Raw genomic sequence first — 17298 nt, 5'->3', positions numbered from 1 at the left:
AGTCTGGAAAGTTATTGTATTGGATTTCTACCCCCGCCTCTCTTATCATGGTACCACAGGCATAGGCAAACTCGGCCCTCCAGCTGTTTTGGGACTACAGTTCCCATCATCCCTGACCACTGGTCCTGTTAGCTAGGGATGATGGGAGTTGTAGTCCCAAAAGATCTGGAGGGCCGAGTTTGCCTATGCCTGATTGTCAGGGAACTGCCATCAGTGCTGGGGGGAGAGAGCAAAATCCAGAGGGATTTCGGAGAGCGTCCCGGGATTGGGAGAGGCAGCCCATCTTCTGGGGAAGAGAATCAGCGTAGCACCAGCGGAGAAGGGGGGCAGATGGGGGAAGCAGCGAGGCGGTCCCATGACTCCTTGCCGGGGAGCAGAGGGGAGAGTAGAGGTCCTCCGCTGCCTACGCCCTCCTTGCGCAGAAGGCTGTCGCGCAGAGAGAGTAGGAGAAGACTAGGCGTCAAAGAGCTTCTTTGCTGGAAGAAGTTTAAGAAACGCCCACTGACGAATGAATGTTAGAATGATGTTGGATGGAGGTTAAGGGGTTTTTAGCAATAATGTTATGAAGGAATATGCAAAAATGGAATGTTAACAGGTGAAAAGTTAAAGTTATAATATATTAAGATCAAGATAAGGATAAAGGTAAAGAGGGAAAGGATTTGCTGAATAAATAAATTGAACTGGAATACAAAGAGGGGAGGTGTGGGGAGGTCCGGGAAACAAGCAAATGCAAGATATGTTATGAAAGACTGAACTGTTTTTAATTGTTTTTTATTTTTTTATTTTTTCTTTTTCCTTTTTCCTTTTTGTGATGTTATGGAAAATCTTAATAAAATATTATTAAAAAAAGAAGAAAAAAAGAAACGCCCACTGACGGATTCTGCCAGCAATTGAGACAGCCACAGGTGAGTGGCTGTCCGGACAGAAAAGGTTCACTCAGGCAATCCAGCCAGGTGTTTGCACTGGCTTACGCACGAGCAACCCCTAGAACCATTACAGCAATCCGTCAGTCCCTGACGTTGCTTGTGCGCAGCACCGGAGAGGCAGCACGATGAGCCAAACGGGGCTGGCCGGGGCGACTTCCGGGTTAGCGCCTCCGGCAATGGCAGATTTCCTCTGATAGGGAGGAATCCGCTCCATGGAAATCAGGGTCTGGACGCCACGGCGAAGGCGGAGACCCATTAAAAACCACAGGCGGGAGAAGCCTGTGGACGTGGGATTCGGCTGGCACCTTTTGCGCCTCCCCTACTCACGGGGAAACCCGGTTTCGGGGATCCGGAGCGACGTGGGGTGAGCGGCGCGGTGCTTCGAATCGACTGCTTCTTTCATGGAGTGAAGCCGCATTGCTGTTGCCGGAGAGCGCTGACTTTTTCCTGTGGACAATTGGACTTTAAACAACTACTCGTGAGTAGAACGGAAAATTGGATTTTTAAACATCTTAATTTGGCACCGAAACGGGAAGGTTTCAAACAGGAAATCCGCCTTCCTCTTTTGTAAATATATTAAAGCAAAGACGCTGCAAGCTAAAGTCTTGGAAAGCCTTTTGTAATAGGATTAAATTTTCATCGGTTAAAATTACTAAACCCCCCTTGGAAGCAGGAGAAGAGGGGGGAAATTTTGGATCGTCTAAGCCTGCAGGAGAGAGAGTGAAGAGAGATAAATTACCACCGTTTTGAACTGGGACCGGGCTGCCAGTAAGATTGACGTTTTGGGAAAGTCCATTGACTGCGAATAAAACGTATGTTGACAGATAGTTAAATAAGAGAAATATATTGTTTCCATTGTTTTCTTCTGCACTTAAAAAGGAGCAAAAGTAGCTGAAAATTGAAACTAACTTTGTTGCTGGATCTGTGTTTAAAAGGACGGATACAAATAGAAATTGTTTCCTCTAGAGGGAGCTTTTGAAACTGTTGCAGGAGTGGAGCTGGGGAATTTTCCAGCTGCAGAGATTAAAGACCGTAAGAATCAGAGATTGACCTTGGACAAGAATGTCGACAGAAGAAGCCTTAGGGATTGCATTTTGCAAGATAAGTGCTTTATTGGAACAGCTTCATGAGAAGACGGATGTGATGATTATTAAAATTGATAATTTGGGACAACAAACGACTGATTTGGGACAAAAAGTGAATATTTATACAGAAACTACTCAGGAATCGATTCAGGAATCTACTTTGACATGGCAAGTTGCGGAGAAGACGAGGGAGGTTGTTGAAACTCAAGTAACACAAGTGGAGAGAGCCTCGGCTTCACAGAGGCAATTTGATGAATATAAGCTGTTGCCTTTTACGATTGAATTTAGAGAAAGTCAGATTTGGAGGGATGGAGTCCCGCTTGGATTGGAGAAGGAAAGTTGGATAGATCCCCTTATGCAGGGATGTTCTGGCCTTTGGGATTTGGATTTGGGTCAGGGGGAGATTGGAGTTGTGGGGGCGTTTAGTTTCGGAGGGATTTTGAAACATGCTCTGAAATATCTTTTGGACTTTAGTTTTGACTATGGAGAATGGGCTGACCTGTCGAGAAGGAAGAAAGACATTGTTAGGTTGGAGTTTCCCCAAGATCTACTCCTCAGCGCCAAAGGAAGGAAATTAAGAACAAGTTCAGCAGAAGATAAAGTAAAGTGTGTGCATAAATACGAAGAAGATCTGCAGAAGGGACATGGAAAAGAGTTAAGAGCCTCGGACAGAAGATCACCAGGTTGATGGACCATATGGAACTGATAGAAAGGACTGACAGAATCCGAGACCAGGGACAAGAGACGGTGGAAGAAGATTGGAAAAAAAGTTTAAAAATTTATTTAGAGAAATATTGTAAAATTAATGAATGTTAGAAAAATGTTGGAATGAAATTACACGGCTTCAGTAGAAACATAAGGAGTTAAGTACAAATAAGTTTTAGGGTTTTAATGGTAAGATAAGGTCAAAATAAATTAAGATAATTAAATGACAGAAAACAGTGAAAGGTGGAAAGGATTTGCTGAAATAATTAATAACTAGAACACAAAAAAGGGAGGTGTGAGGAAGTCGATGAAACAAGTTAATGAAAGATAATTATAAATATTGGATGTGTTTTTCATAGAATCATAGAATCATAGAGTTGGAAGAGACCACAAGGGCTATCGAGTCCAACCCCCTGCCAAGCAGGAAACACCATCAGAGCACTCCTGACATATGGTTGTCAAGCCTCTGCTTAAAGACCTCCAAAGAAGGAGACTCCACCACACTCCTTGGCAGCAAACTCCACTGTCGAACAGCTCTTACTGTCAGGAAGTTCTTCCTAATGTTTAGGTGGAATCTTCTTTCTTGTAGTTTGGATCCATTGCTCTGTGTCCGCTTCTCTGGAGCAGCAGAAAACAACCTTTCTCCCTCCTCTATGTGACATCCTTTTATATATTTGAACATGGCTATCATATCACCCCTTAACCTCCTCTTCTCCAGGCTAAACATGCCCAGCTCCCTTAGCCGTTCCTCATAAGGCATCGTTTCCAGGCCTTTGACCATTTTGGTTGCCCTCCTCTGGACACATTCCAGTTTGTCAGTGTCCTTCTTGAACTGTGGTGTCCAGAACTGGACACAGTACTCCAGGTGAGGTCTGACCAGAGCAGAATACAGTGGCACTATAACTTCCCTTGATCTAGATGCTATACTCCTATTGATGCAGCCCAGAATTGCATTGGCTTTTTTAGCTGCCACGTCACACTGTTGGCTCATGTCAAGTTTGTGGTCAACCAAGACTCCTAGATCCTTTTCACATGTACTGCTCTTAAGCCAGGTGTCATCCATCTTGTATTTGTGCCTCTCATTTTTTTTGCCCAAGTGCAATACTTTACATTTTCCCCTGTTAAGGTTCATCTCGTTTGTTTTGGCCCAGTTCTCTAATCTGTCAAGGTCGTTTTGAAGTGTGATCCTGTCCTCTGGGGTGTTAGCCACCCCTCCCAGCTTGGTGTCATCTGCAAATTTGAACAGGATGCCCTTGAGTCCATCATCCAAGTCGTTGATAAAGATGTTGAATAAGACCGGGCCCAAGACAGAACCCTGTGGCACCCCACTAGTCACTCTTCTCCAGGATGAAGAGGAACCATTGATGAGCACCCTTTGGGTCCGGTCAGTCAGCCAGTTACAAATCCATTGAGTGGTAGCATAGTCAAGACCGCATTTTACCAGCTTCTTTACAAGAATATCATGGGGCACCTTGCCAAATGCCTTGCTGAAATCAAGGTAGGCTACATCCACTGCGTTCCCTTCATCTACCAGGCTTGTAATCCTGTCAAAAAACGAGATCAGGTTAGTCTGACATGACTTATTTTTCAGAAATCCATGCTGACTATTGGTGATCACAGCATTCCTTTCTAGGTGCTCACAGACTGTTTGCTTAATGATCTGCTCCAGAATCTTCCCTGGTATTGATGTCAGACTGACTGGGCGGTAATTATTTGGGTCCTCTCTTTCCCCCTTTTTGAAAATAGGGACAACATTTGCCCTCCTCCAGTCTGCCGGGACTTCACCTGTTCTCCAGGAATTCTCAAAGATGACTGCCAGTGGTTCTGAGATCACATCTGCCAGTTCTTTTAATACTCTTGGATGCAGTTCATCTGGCCCTGGAGACTTGAATACATCTAAACTAGCCAAGTATTCTTGTACTAACTCCTTAGTTATTCTGGGCTGTGTTTTCTCTGCTGAATCATTTGCTCCAAATTCTTCAGGTCGGGCATTGTTTTCTTTATCGGAGAAGACTGAGGCAAAGAAGGCATTGAGGAGTTCAGCCCTTTCTGTGTCCCCTGTTTGCATTTCACCATCTTCTCCTCTGAGTGACCCCACTGTTTCTTTGTTATTCCTTTTGCTACGAACATACCCATAAAAGCCTTTTTTGTTGCTTTTAACCTCTCTAGCAAGCCTGAGTTCATTCTGTGCTTTAGCTTTTCTGACTTTGTGTCTACATGTGCTGGCTATTTGTTTGAATTCCTCTTTGGTGGTTTCCCCCCTTTTCCATTTTTTGTACACATCCTTTTTTAATCTTAACTCAGTTAAAAGTTCTTTAGATAGCCACCCTGGCTTCTTTAGGCACCTTCCATGTTTCCGTCTCATTGGTATTGCCTGAAGTTGTGCTTTTACTATCTCCCTCTTAACAAACTCCCAGCCATCATGAACTCCCTTTCCTTTTAGTATTACTGTCCATGGGATCTCACCCAGCACTTCCCTAAGTTTTATGAAGTCGGCTTTCTTAAAGTCAAGAAATTGAGTCCTAGTATGCTTGGCTGCTCCTTTCCGTTGTATAGTAAACTTCAGAAGAGCATGATCACTTGCGCCTAATGATCCTTCCACTTCTACCCCATTAACCAGGTCATCAACATTGGTTAGGACCAGATCTAAAATGGCTGTTCCTCTTGTTGCTTCTCCCACTTTCTGGACAATGAAGTTGTCTGCAAGGCCAGTGAGGAATCTGTTTGACCTTATGCTCTTGGCTGAGTTTGACATCCAACAAATATCTGGGTAATTGAAGTCCCCCATTACCACTATCTCCCTTCCTTTTGCATGCTTGGCCATCTGTTCCAGGAAGGCATCATCTATGTCCTCTGTTTGGCTTGGGGATCTATAGTAAACTCCCACAATGAGGTCACTGTTATTCTTCTCTCCCTTAATTTTGACCCAAATGCTCCCACTTTGGCTTTGAGGTTCTAAATCTTGGATCTCTTCACAGGTATACAGATCCCTGACATATAACGCCACTCCTCCTCCTTTCTTGTCTGGTCTGTTTCTCTGAAATAGATTGTATCCCTCCATTTTTACATTCCAATCGTGGGACTTATCCCACCAGGTTTCAGTGATGCCTATTATGTCATATTTAGTTTGCTGTACCAAGAGCTCAAGCTCATCTTGTTTATTTCCCATGCTTTGTGCATTAGTGTACAGACATTGAAGTCCATTAGTCATTCCCCCGTGTCTCTTATTTAAGGATTTTTTCCTCCCACTACTAGGTCTGCTTGCTGTTTGCTCCATTTGGTCTATGACATTTGGATGATCATCTTCATCAATTGATAGACTCCTACCTTCAGGAGCACTGTCTCCCTCCCCCACATTAGTCAGTTTAAAGCCCTCCTGATGAGGTTTCTGAGTTTTTTGGCAAAAACATTCCTCCCAAGCGTTGTGAGGTGCAGCCCATCGCTTGCCAGAAGTCCATCTTCAAGAAACTGTAGTCCGTGATCTAAGAATCCAAACCGTTCCTGTTTACACCATTTGCGAAGCCAGCTGTTTACTTCCACTATTTTCCCCTCTCTCCCTGGGCCACGTCGTTCAACTGGGAGGACAGATGAGATGACGATTTGTGCATTTAATTGCTTCAATTTCCTGCCCAGAGCCTCGTAGTCTCTTTTGATCTTCTGGAGGCTATTGCTTGCAGTGTCATTGGTTCCCACATGAACCAAGAGGAAGGGGTATTTGTCAGTGGGTTTTATGATTCCTGGCAGTCGTTCAGTTACATCTTGGATCTTAGCCCCGGGGAGACAGCACACTTCCCGAGACCTCTTGTCAGGCCCACATATCACTGCTTCTGTTCCCCTCAGTAGGGAATCCCCTATCACCACTACACGCCTCCTCTTAGGTTTGGTCGGGGTTCTTCCGTGAGCGGTCTGTTCCAAGGTCGCCTGCACATTCCCTGAGGACTGACTTTGCTGCTCATCTTCATATACCTGATCGACTGTAATGAGGGAGAGATCCTCAAATGGAGTCTGCTCTTCGTCTTCCATGCTAGGGGAGAGGACCTGAAAGCGATTGTGTATTTCTAAACAATCAGAGCGAACCCTGGGTCTCCTACTTCTTTGAGTCACGTTTCTCCACATATCAGGCTCCTGTGTTCGTGAACTAGCCTCCTTCCCAGGGGAGTCTCCTGTCTCCTCCTTGGTGGAGACGGTGTGCTCTGCTGCTTCCAAGAAGAGCTCCAGCTCTCTAATTCTTTGGAGTGTAGCTACACGTTCCTCCAGTTGCTGGACTTTGTCTTTTAGGAGGGCAATCAACATGCAATTGCTGCATGTAAAGCTGCCTGCAACCTTTGGCAAGATGGCAAGCATTGCGCAGGAACTGCAGGCGACTGCAGCTGTTCCCTCCCCCTCCATCTTGAGAATGTGTCGTTGGGGGTGGCTACAGCGGTCCTGCATCATAAAAAGTGTGAAGACAGGACTAATAACTCCCCCCCCCCAAAAAACCTAGGTCTCCCCCAACAAACGTTTGAGACTAGCTCCCGTAAATCTAAAAGATGGATCAAACTGCGCGCGCCGCTGACCTGCAAGGTCTGATAAGCTCCTCCCACAGCTAATCACCTGCCTCAACAGAAACCCTGCCCCCCTGACCTTTGTACAGGGAGAGCAGCTAATTAGCCACAAAGAATCACACACACAAGAAAACCCTTTTGGCTCCTTCTTCAGCCGCTGGCCTGCAAGGACTGATAAGCTCCTCCCACAGCTAATCACCTGCCTCAACAGAAACCCTGCCCCCTCTGACCTTTGTACAGGGAGAGCAGCTAATTAGCCATGAAAATATGATAGGACAAATAAGAGAAGACAGAACATCGCTAGACTTTTTTTAAAAAACCAAACAAACAACAGCTTTAATAAAAGCATTGTCAAAGCTCACAAATATGCTGTTTGTTTTAGAAGGAAGTTTCCGCAACTCCTACAGTGCTACTTTTAATTAAGGATGATTATTCCATTATCTTATTTTCCTAATCTTTCTTCATCTGCCAGAATTCTGTCAAGTAAATAGTTCCTTTGATTTAGGTCAAGATGAAGCAGCTAAAGGTTGTAGTTACATAATGGGAACTGTTTCCTCTGCATTGTTACAGAACAGAATGTGGATATGCAAGGAATTATTATAAACCGGAGGGCTCCTCTATTTCATGAGAAACTCTGGAAGAATGGGGAGTCTATGCATATAATGTTTCTGAAACCTTTCACTAGCAGCTTTTAGGCCTCTTCACACATTATGTTAGCTTCTTAATTTACTGACTGCATTTGTATCTCCCCTTATCTCCGACAAACTCAGGGGAGTAAACCCTTTTATCCTATATGAGGGAAGATGGGAGATAGTGACTGGCCCAAGATTGTGACCAACTACAGCAAATTTGAACCTCGGTCTCCACTTACAATAAGATTTTGCTCTTTTCACATAATCATAATCATGGAATATTAGAGTTGGAAGGGACCCTGAGAGTCATCTAGTCCAACTCCCTGCAATGCAGGAATCTCAACTAAAGCATCCAAGACATATGGCCATCCAACCTCTGCTTAAAAACCTCCAGGGAAGGAGAACCCACCTTCTGAAGGAGTCTGTTTCACTATTGAACAGCTCTTACTGTCAGAAAGTTCTTCCTGGTCTAGTTGTAACCTACTGCCTTGTAATGTGAAGTCATTGGTTTGAGTCCTATCCTCCAGAGCAGGAGAAAACAAGCTTGTTCCCCCTTCCATGTGACAGTCCTTCAGATATTTGAAGATGGATGTCATCTCTCCTCTCACCCACCCTCTGGCTAAATATACCCAGATCCTTCAACTGTTGCTCATAAAGCTTGAATTTCAGACCCTTGATCATTTTGATTGTCCCCCTCTGCAAACATTCTAGCTTATCAACATCCTTCTTAAATTGTGGCACCCAGAACTTGACACAGTATTCCAGGTGTGGCAGAATAGGCAGAACACAGCAGTACCATGACTTCCCTTGATCTGGACACTATGTTTCTGTTGATGTAGCCTAGAATAGTATTAGTTTTTTTTTCTTTGCTGCTGCATCACCCTGTTGACTCACATTAAGCTTGTAGTTCACTAAGACCCCAAGATCCTTTTCATATGTACTACTAGTAAGCCAGGTCTTATATTGGTGTAGTAGGTTGTTCCTGCCTAACTGCAGAACCTTACATTTTACCCTATTGAAGTTCATTTTGTTAGCTTTGGCCCAATTTTCCAATCTGTTAAGGTCATTTTGAATTCTGATTCTCTCTTCTGTAGCATTAGCTACCCCTTCCAGTTTGGTGTCAATGCAAATTTGATGAGCACCCCCTCAATTCTTTCATCTGTATCATTTATGAAGACGTTGAACAACAGGCCCAGGACAGAACCCTGCGGCACCCCACTTGTCACTTTTTCCCAGGATGGCGAGGAACCATTAATGAGTACTCTTTGGGTTTGGTCAGTCAACCAGCTTAAACAATATATGCTTGGAGATAATTATTTTCTCATGTTGTTGGCTCAGGACTTTCTCAGCAACATCATTGAAAAAGCAGGCATACAAATGATTTATCTAATTTCTTCAGAAAAACATCTACTTCTGTTTCATTGACTGCGCAAAAGCCTTTGACTGTGTCGACCACAGCAAACTATAGCAAGTTCTTAAAGAAATGGGAGTGCCTGATCACTTCATCTGTCTCCTGAGAAAGCTTTATGTGGGACAAGAAGCTACAGTTAGAACTGAATATGGAACAACTGATTGGTTCAAAATTGGGAAAGGAGTACGGCAAGGCTGTATATTGTCTCCCTGCTTATTTAACTTATATGCAGAATTCATCATGCGAAAGGCTGGGCTGGATGAATCCCAAGTCGGAATTAAGATTGCCGGAAGAAATATCAACAACCTCAGATATGCAGATGACACAACTTTGATGGCAGAAAGTGAGGAGGAATTAAAGAACCTTTTAATGAGGGTGAAAGAGGAGAGCGCAAAATATGGTCTGAAGCAGAATATATATATATAAAAAAACCTAAGATCATGGCCATTGGTCCCTTCACCTCCTGGCAAATAGAAGGAGAAGAAATGGAGGCAGTGAGAAATTTTACTTTCTTGGGCTTGGGCTCCATGATCCCTGCAGATGGTGACAGCAGTCACGAAATTAAAAGACGCCTGCTTCTTGAGAAAAGCTATGACAAGCCTAGACAGCATCTTTAAAAGCAGAGACATCACCTTACTGACAAAGGTCTGTATAGTAAAAGTTATGGTTTTCCCAGTAGTGATGTATGGAAGTGAGAGCTGGACCATCAAGAAGGCTGATCGCCGAAGAATTGATGCTTTTGAATTATGGTGCTGGAGGAGACTCTTGAGAGTCCCATGGACTGCAAGAAGATCAAACCTATCCATTCTGAAGGAAATCAGCCCTGAGTGCTCACTGGAAGGACAAATCCTGAAGCTGAGGCTCCAATACTTTGGCCACCTCATGTGAAGAGAAGACTCCCTGGAAAAGACCCTGATGTTGGGAAAGATGGAGGGTACAAGGAGAAGGGGACGACAGAGGACGAGATGGTGGGACAGTGTTCTCGAAGCTACCAGCATGAGTTTGACCGAACTGTGGGAGGCAGGAGAAGACAGGAGTGCCTGGCGTGCTCTGGTCCAGGGGGTCCCAAAGAGTCGGACACGACTAAACAACAACCATTTCTTCAAAAGCATTGAAGTGTGTACTACAGACAAACCAGGTGTCTCCCATCTTATATCTGTGCATCAGGTTATTCTTGCCTAAGTGTAGAATCTTACATATGTTCCTACTGAAATTCATTTTGTAAGTTTTGGCCCCATTCTCCAACCTGTTAAGGTCATCTTTAGTCTGATTCTGAGGTATTAGCTCCCCCTCCCAGTTTGGTGTCAGAACTCTGCAGCACCCCACATGAGAAGCCATGAGTGAGCAGTCTTTAGCCTGCCTGACCTTCACCCTGCAATTGTTGGCTACTTGTGGATACACCTCTTTAGTGATTTCCTCTTTTTCCCATTTCTTATACATGTACTTCTTAAATCTCAACTCATCTGTAAGCTCCTTATGCAGCCAAACTGGTTTCTTTAGATTCCTCCCACTTTTATTTCTTGTTGGAATTGTCTGCATTTGGGCCATTAATATTTCTTATTTGGGTACAAGTGATCGCCAAAGAAGAAAAAGAAGAAGATAACATGATTGTTGATCATACAAGACATTGTAAGGGCAGGGAATTCTTTCTCCACAGTTGTAACAAACCAGTGGGTCCAGAGTGGGCTTTTTAAGGAGTGCTCCGGTCACTGCCTCTCTCAGGATAACTGGGATCCCTCCCTCCCACAAAGGTGGACCTCCCCCTGAAGCCACTGGGTCCTGCTCCCTCAACAGGCTTCAAGGGGAGCTTCAAGGGTTAAGGAGAAACAGGGTTCAAGGGGGGTTGCTTGTTTTTGAGAGAGGCATGCCTTAAACACATTTCCCCCTTACATGTAGTCTTACATAGTCTCTGCAGGAATATTCTGGTTAATGTGAGCTTTGATTACACACTAAATGCTTAAATATTAAGAGGAAGTGTCTGTTGCCTTTATATGCTGCAATGTCTTCTTTTTTCTATAGGCAGCAGACAACTCAGTTTTACCTCAGGCATTTGATTGTGGTTTTATAATGAAAAAAACATTTCACAGAAAATAAAGCCCTACAAGCAATTTAACAGAATTCACAATACAAAAGACTATTCTGCTCAAATATAGACGTCATTATCTCATTCATATATGTGTGTGTGTGTGTGTCCGTGTGCGTGCGCGCATGCGCACTGCTGCATTGGTGTGGGGGTGGGAGAAAGAGCACATTTTGGCCTTCTTGATGTGTACAGTAGAGCATGTCTTCCTTCGCAATACGTCATGCCAGCTGCAACCCTTTAGTTTGCTAATAGGACCTGTTTAGCTACCCCAGACAGTGACCCGTAGGGAACCATCTTGGTGGCTTCTTCCAGACATTGCTTACTAAAATGGTTTTCAGGGTATTCTCTTAAAGCTCATACCCAATGTGCCAATTCTCCTGCTCACCATACATTTTGAGAACCTTGTGACTGGTGAGCAGTGACCAACCTGCAATATGGAGACCACAGATGACACAGACCTTGGGTGTATGAGATGCTCCTGAACTGAGGAACAGTTGAAAGAGTTGTGTGTGTTCAGCCTGGAGAAGAGGAAATGGAGGGGTGATATGATAGTCACTTTCAAATATCTGAAGCGTTGAACTTGGAAGATGGAGCAAGTTTGTTTCCTGCTGCTCTAGAGAATACAACCCAAGCCAATGGATTCAAATATGAAAGCAGATTCTGACTAAACCTATCTGATAGCAAGAGCTATTTGACAGTGGAACAGCCTCCTTGAGAAGGGGGTGGACTTTGTTTCCCTGGAGGTTTTTAAGCAGAGATTGGGGGCCATTTGTCCTGGATGCTTTAGTTGAGATTGCTGCATTGCAGGGGGTTGGACTAGATGACCCTCGGGGGTCCCTTCCAACTCTGCAGTTCTGCAAGTTTGTGAAGCATGAGGGGCAACAGGCCTTGTATGCCATGCAATCAGGCCTGTGCTCTTGACTGTCTCTCCAGTCTATGTGACTGTCTGAACGCAGCTTCAGTCAACAAGATGCATGCGCACAGTCTGAATGCTCACTCTGCACTGGGGTCGACTAAGGCGCACAGCCGGGTTCTTGCAGCAATGCTGCTTGTAGAACAACTTGTACATTTCTTAGGATTTAAAAAATAAACAAACACAGCATTCTCTAATGTGCATGCAACAGAACAACCAAATAGAAATGTATGTAAACCTAGACATTGATGTAATAGAGATTTATGCAAAATGTAACATTTTCACTGCTTCCCTCCTTTCCAGCCCCTTTAGTTCCTCAGCAAAATGTCCCTTCCATTAAAAAAACACACTAGTTTCTTTTCCCTCATAACGTTTGAAAGTAAAAGCCTATAGAAAATTCAGCTAAATTCTATGATACATTGTGTCTTGTGTATGTAGTGCTGTAGGCTCTCCTTTTTTTTATTAACCACAATATTGGTCTGTTTATAGACTGCTCTTTTCCATCCACAAAATGTATGGTTCTAAATATAACTCTGAATGATAGCTGTATTTTCATTAACAAAGCATGCATATTTGTAGCAATTTAAATATTGTGGAAAATATGTAATGAGTTTAAACACGTCCTTCCACCCTTCTCCTTGGTGGTCTCTTTTTATCTAAATCGTTTAAGCCCCCGAGTTATGAATAAGTAGACTCCCTGGAACCACACATCCTAATCCCAGCAGAGGTGACTCAGCCCTTCTCTCCCGGAAAAAGACACATTTGATACTATAGCAGTTTACTTAGTTTTCTAAATGAGACAAACAGCATATTAAACAACCATTCAAACCTCAGAACAAGGTGGCTTATCCAATCTTGGGTGTTTGTGTGTGTTGTGTGTGTTTAAAAAAAACGCAACACACCATTTCATCTGCATGATCTCAGACCGTTTCCACAAATTCCCCTCTCCTTTAACACAGTGTTTAACACAATTATGTACAAAGTACTTAAATGTGAAAATAATGCTCTGAATATACAAATATATAACATTTCTAACCATTAATTTTGATTGAAATTTTAAGAGGATTGTATTTAAAAGGAAACATAAATTTGGTATATTATACATACGATGAAGGTACAAAAGGATAATGTATGGGGTCTGGAGAACCTCCAACCAGTGGGCCTCCCCATTTGTCCCACAAGGCTATTTTGGCCAAGTCATACCCACCTTGGCTAAAAGGGGCTTTGCAGGCACTGCAATTGGTCAACATTGCCAGTTGCTTCAGAAGTCCTGTGCCTGGAAACAGGGCTTGCCCACAGCTTGCCAAGAACTTTGCCCAGGGCTCTGGCAGATAGAAATTGCCCAATGTCATTATGATATCCGATGACTCTCATAGTTGGCCTGTGGCCAACTAAGTTCTCCTCAGAGACCCACTGAAATGAATGAACTTAAGTTAGCCATGCCTATTAATTTTAGTGGGACTACTCTGAGTAGGTTATTATCCAAAGTTCTGGACCATAAAGGCTCTTCACCCCTGCAATATAGGGAGGGATCAAAGAAACATCAGCTGAAATTTCAACGTGGTGGCTGGCCAGAATGGCTGTGGTCTCCCTCCAGCTGGAGGCAGCAGTGCTTCTGAATGCCAGTTGCTGGAAACCCTGCTGCTCTGGGGCTCCTGCTCTGTTTGAGGGTCTGCCTTTCAGGCATCTGGGCGGCCACTATGAAAACAGGATGCTAAGACCAGATGGGCGATTGGCCTGATCCAGCAGGACTCTTCTTATGTTCTCAAGTTCTTCTATTTGGCAGGAATGCTGCCTTTGGATAGCACAGGTTCTATTCAGGTTAAGAAGAAAAACCCAGCAGACAGCAAATCTTGTTTTTGAGCTAGGTTTTGAGCCAAATGTAGTTGAATGAGTAAAGCTTACATGTAAACCACAGGCAGACAACCCATGATCTTCCTGTGTTGGTCCATCTGCATATTGTTATAATGGGTGTGTGCCACCCCCAATCTCTACCAAGGGGTAGCAAGAATCCAGGGGTTTCAGGCCCTTACGCTGTGTTTTCTTTGAGAAATCAAAGCACAATGGAGACCAGTGTCTTTATGAATCATGGTCTATTGAACACATACGGTATTTATACCTGGGGCTACTTTGGAGAGAGTTCACAACATTCACATCTCAGGAGGAGCCCATCCTTCACAACAGCCCAGCATGGGATTCCCAGACATCTCTTCTGCAGCCAGCCTGCAAAGATGGTTCTGGCCTTCAAAGCAGCTCATGGAGTCCTCCTTCTCCCTCAGCTTCTACATTTCAAAAGAAAATATTTATTCTGTGTGACATTGCACCGCTGTCACTTTGGCAACCTCCTCCCTTCACCTCAACCCTCCTGCCTGTTTGATGGGTTAACCATTGGTGGGTTAAGTTTTAAGAATTGCAGGTGGCAATTCTATTGGGAAAATGAAAGAATATTTTGAGACACACTGGATGATAAACCTAGAAAGTAGAGATAGAGAGGTTATGGAACAACCAATTTCAGAAAAAGAAATAGAGGAAGTTAAAAGGGGGGAAAGCCCCTGGAGTAGATGGATTGGGAACAGAATATTATAAATTATTTTAAAATATATTGGTTCCTAAATTAAAAGTATTACACAATCTTAATGTATTTAAAGATAACTATGAAAAGGTATGGAAAGAAATAAAAAAGAATTTAGAGATTTGGGGACAGGTGAATTTGTCACTTTTGGAAAGAATATCGGTGATTAAAATGAACGTATTGCCAAAAATGTTATTTCTGTTTCAGTCGGTCCTGGTGATAAGCAACATGAGGTGCTTCAAAGAATGCCAGAAAGATATTATGAGATTTATCTGGAAAGGGAAAAGACAGAGAATAAAATATAAACTTCTTACAGATCTTAAAGTTAGAGGAGGTTTCTTCCTACCAAATCTAAAGATATATTATGAAGCATCCTGTATCTGTTAGATTTGGGACTGGATTAAATTAGAAAACATGTATCTTTTAGATTTAGAAGGACACAAGGATTAGAGCAAAGAGCATTGGACAGAAGATCACCAAAAAGAGGAATTGTGGATATAGCAACATTACTTTTTGGACTGGACCGCCTAGTGAATGAGACACCGACACCACCGACGGAAGAAGAGCAGGCATTGGGTGCAGTTGAAGGAAAATCAGAGTAATTACATCATGGCACTGCAAGTATTAAGCTGGAACATTAATGGTTTGAACTCCCCTGAAAAAAGGAGGAGAGTCTTTCATTTACTTAAAAAAGAACAATTGGACTTGATTTGTCTGCAAGAAACACATGTGATAAGGCTTCACAGGAAGATATTGATTAATAAAAGATTGGGCCAAGAATTTATTTCATCAGACAAAGTAAAAAAAAGAGTAGTCCTTTATGCAAAAGAGCCTATCACCGAAATTTATATTTAAAGATGACCAAGGAAGATTTATTGCAATTGAAATTCAATCACAAGGAGAGAATTTTTTGATAGTAGGTATTTATGCACCAAATGAAGGAAAATCAGAATTTTTCAAGAAGTTACATGAGATCCTGATGGACTATATGGATTATAATATAATTCTGATGGGAGATATGAAAGGAGTGGTGTCTACAAATATGGACAAGGCACAGAGACAGATAGTCACCAAGGATGGTAGACTACCAAAAACCTTTTTTGATATGACTGAAAATATGGACTTAGTTGACATCTGGAGAATGAAGAACCCCCTGGGAAGAGAGGGAACTTTCTTCTCTGAGGCTAAAATGACATGGACAAGAATTGACCAAATTTGGGTAACTAGAGGACTGGCTCCGAAGACTAGTAAAGTGGAAATCTGCCCTAAAACTTGCTCCGACCATAATGCTATGAAGATGGAAATGAAACTGATGCCAATTGGTTCCTTTAGATGGAGGATGAATGATACTTTGTTTAGGAATGAAGAAGTAACTAAGAAGGCCCAAAAAACTTTGAGAGACTATTTTGAGATAAATATGAACACTACTGTGGAAAAAAGAGTAATTTGGGATGCAAGTAAAGCGGTCATGAGAGGATTTATGAGACAACAGAATGCAATCAAGAAGAGAATTCAAAATGAGAAAAAAGACAAAATCCTGGAAAAAATAAAGGAAGGAGAGAAGAAATTGAGGGTGAAACCAAAGTCGCAGGAGATTCTGAAGGAGATAAAGTTATACCAAGTACAATATATGAAAATGACGAATCAGGAAATAGAATGGAAGGTTAAACAGATGAGACAAAAGACATTTGAATCGGCAAATAAGTGCGGGAAACTGTTGGCCTGGCAAATGAAAAAAAGACAAAAACTCAACACCCGCTACGAATTTGGAAGTGGAAGGAAAGAATATACAGAATCCAGTGGAAATTAGAAAGTGCTTCCAGAGGTATTTTAAACAACTATATACACAGGAGAAGCAGAAAGAATTGGACATTGATAGATTTTTGAAAATTAATGGACTACAAAAAATCTCTCAGGAAAATAAAAAATAAGTTAATGCTGAATCACAAAATTACGGTGCAGGAAGTAGAAGGGGCCATTCAGAACATACAACTGGGTAAATCTCCAGGACCGGATGGATTGACTTCAAGATACTACAGATCTCTGAAAGAATGGTTAATACAACCTTTAAAGGAAGTCTGTAATGAAATACTGGAAGGGAAAAGGGCACCAGAGTCATGGAAGGAAGCTTATATCACACTTATACCGAAAACAGAGACTGAAAAGACACAGCTTAAGAATTACCGCCTCATATCACTGCTTAATGTGGATTACAAAATTTTTGCAGATATATTGGCTAAAAGATTAAAAAAGGTGTTAGCAGAAGAAATCCATAAAGATCAAGCGGGCTTTCTCCCGGGCAGACACTTGTCTGACAATACGAGGAACATAATTAATATTTTAGAAAAATTACAAGTGAAGATTAATACTAAAGCAGTTTTGATATTTGTGGATGTGGAGAAAGCCTTTGACAATATTTCTTGGAGG

General features: G+C 42.7%; 1 protein-coding gene across 1 annotated transcript in view; it reads right to left on the bottom strand.

Annotated features, from left to right (window-relative positions):
* LOC310660724 (uncharacterized protein) overlaps positions 1 to 17298 on the bottom strand; it is a gene marked incomplete at its 3' end in the record, with an annotated part of 176638 nt that overhangs the window by 104290 nt on the left and 55050 nt on the right. The window contains exon 2 of the mRNA XM_083405681.1: positions 6353 to 6794. The remainder of the gene's footprint in view (positions 1 to 6352; positions 6795 to 17298) is intronic.

This window comes from Podarcis tiliguerta, assembly GCF_965153285.1.
Source record: "Podarcis tiliguerta genome assembly, chromosome: 12".
In the NCBI taxonomy this organism is placed as follows: Eukaryota; Metazoa; Chordata; class Lepidosauria; order Squamata; family Lacertidae; genus Podarcis; species Podarcis tiliguerta.
This window is presented reverse-complemented; position numbering and strand designations above follow the sequence as displayed.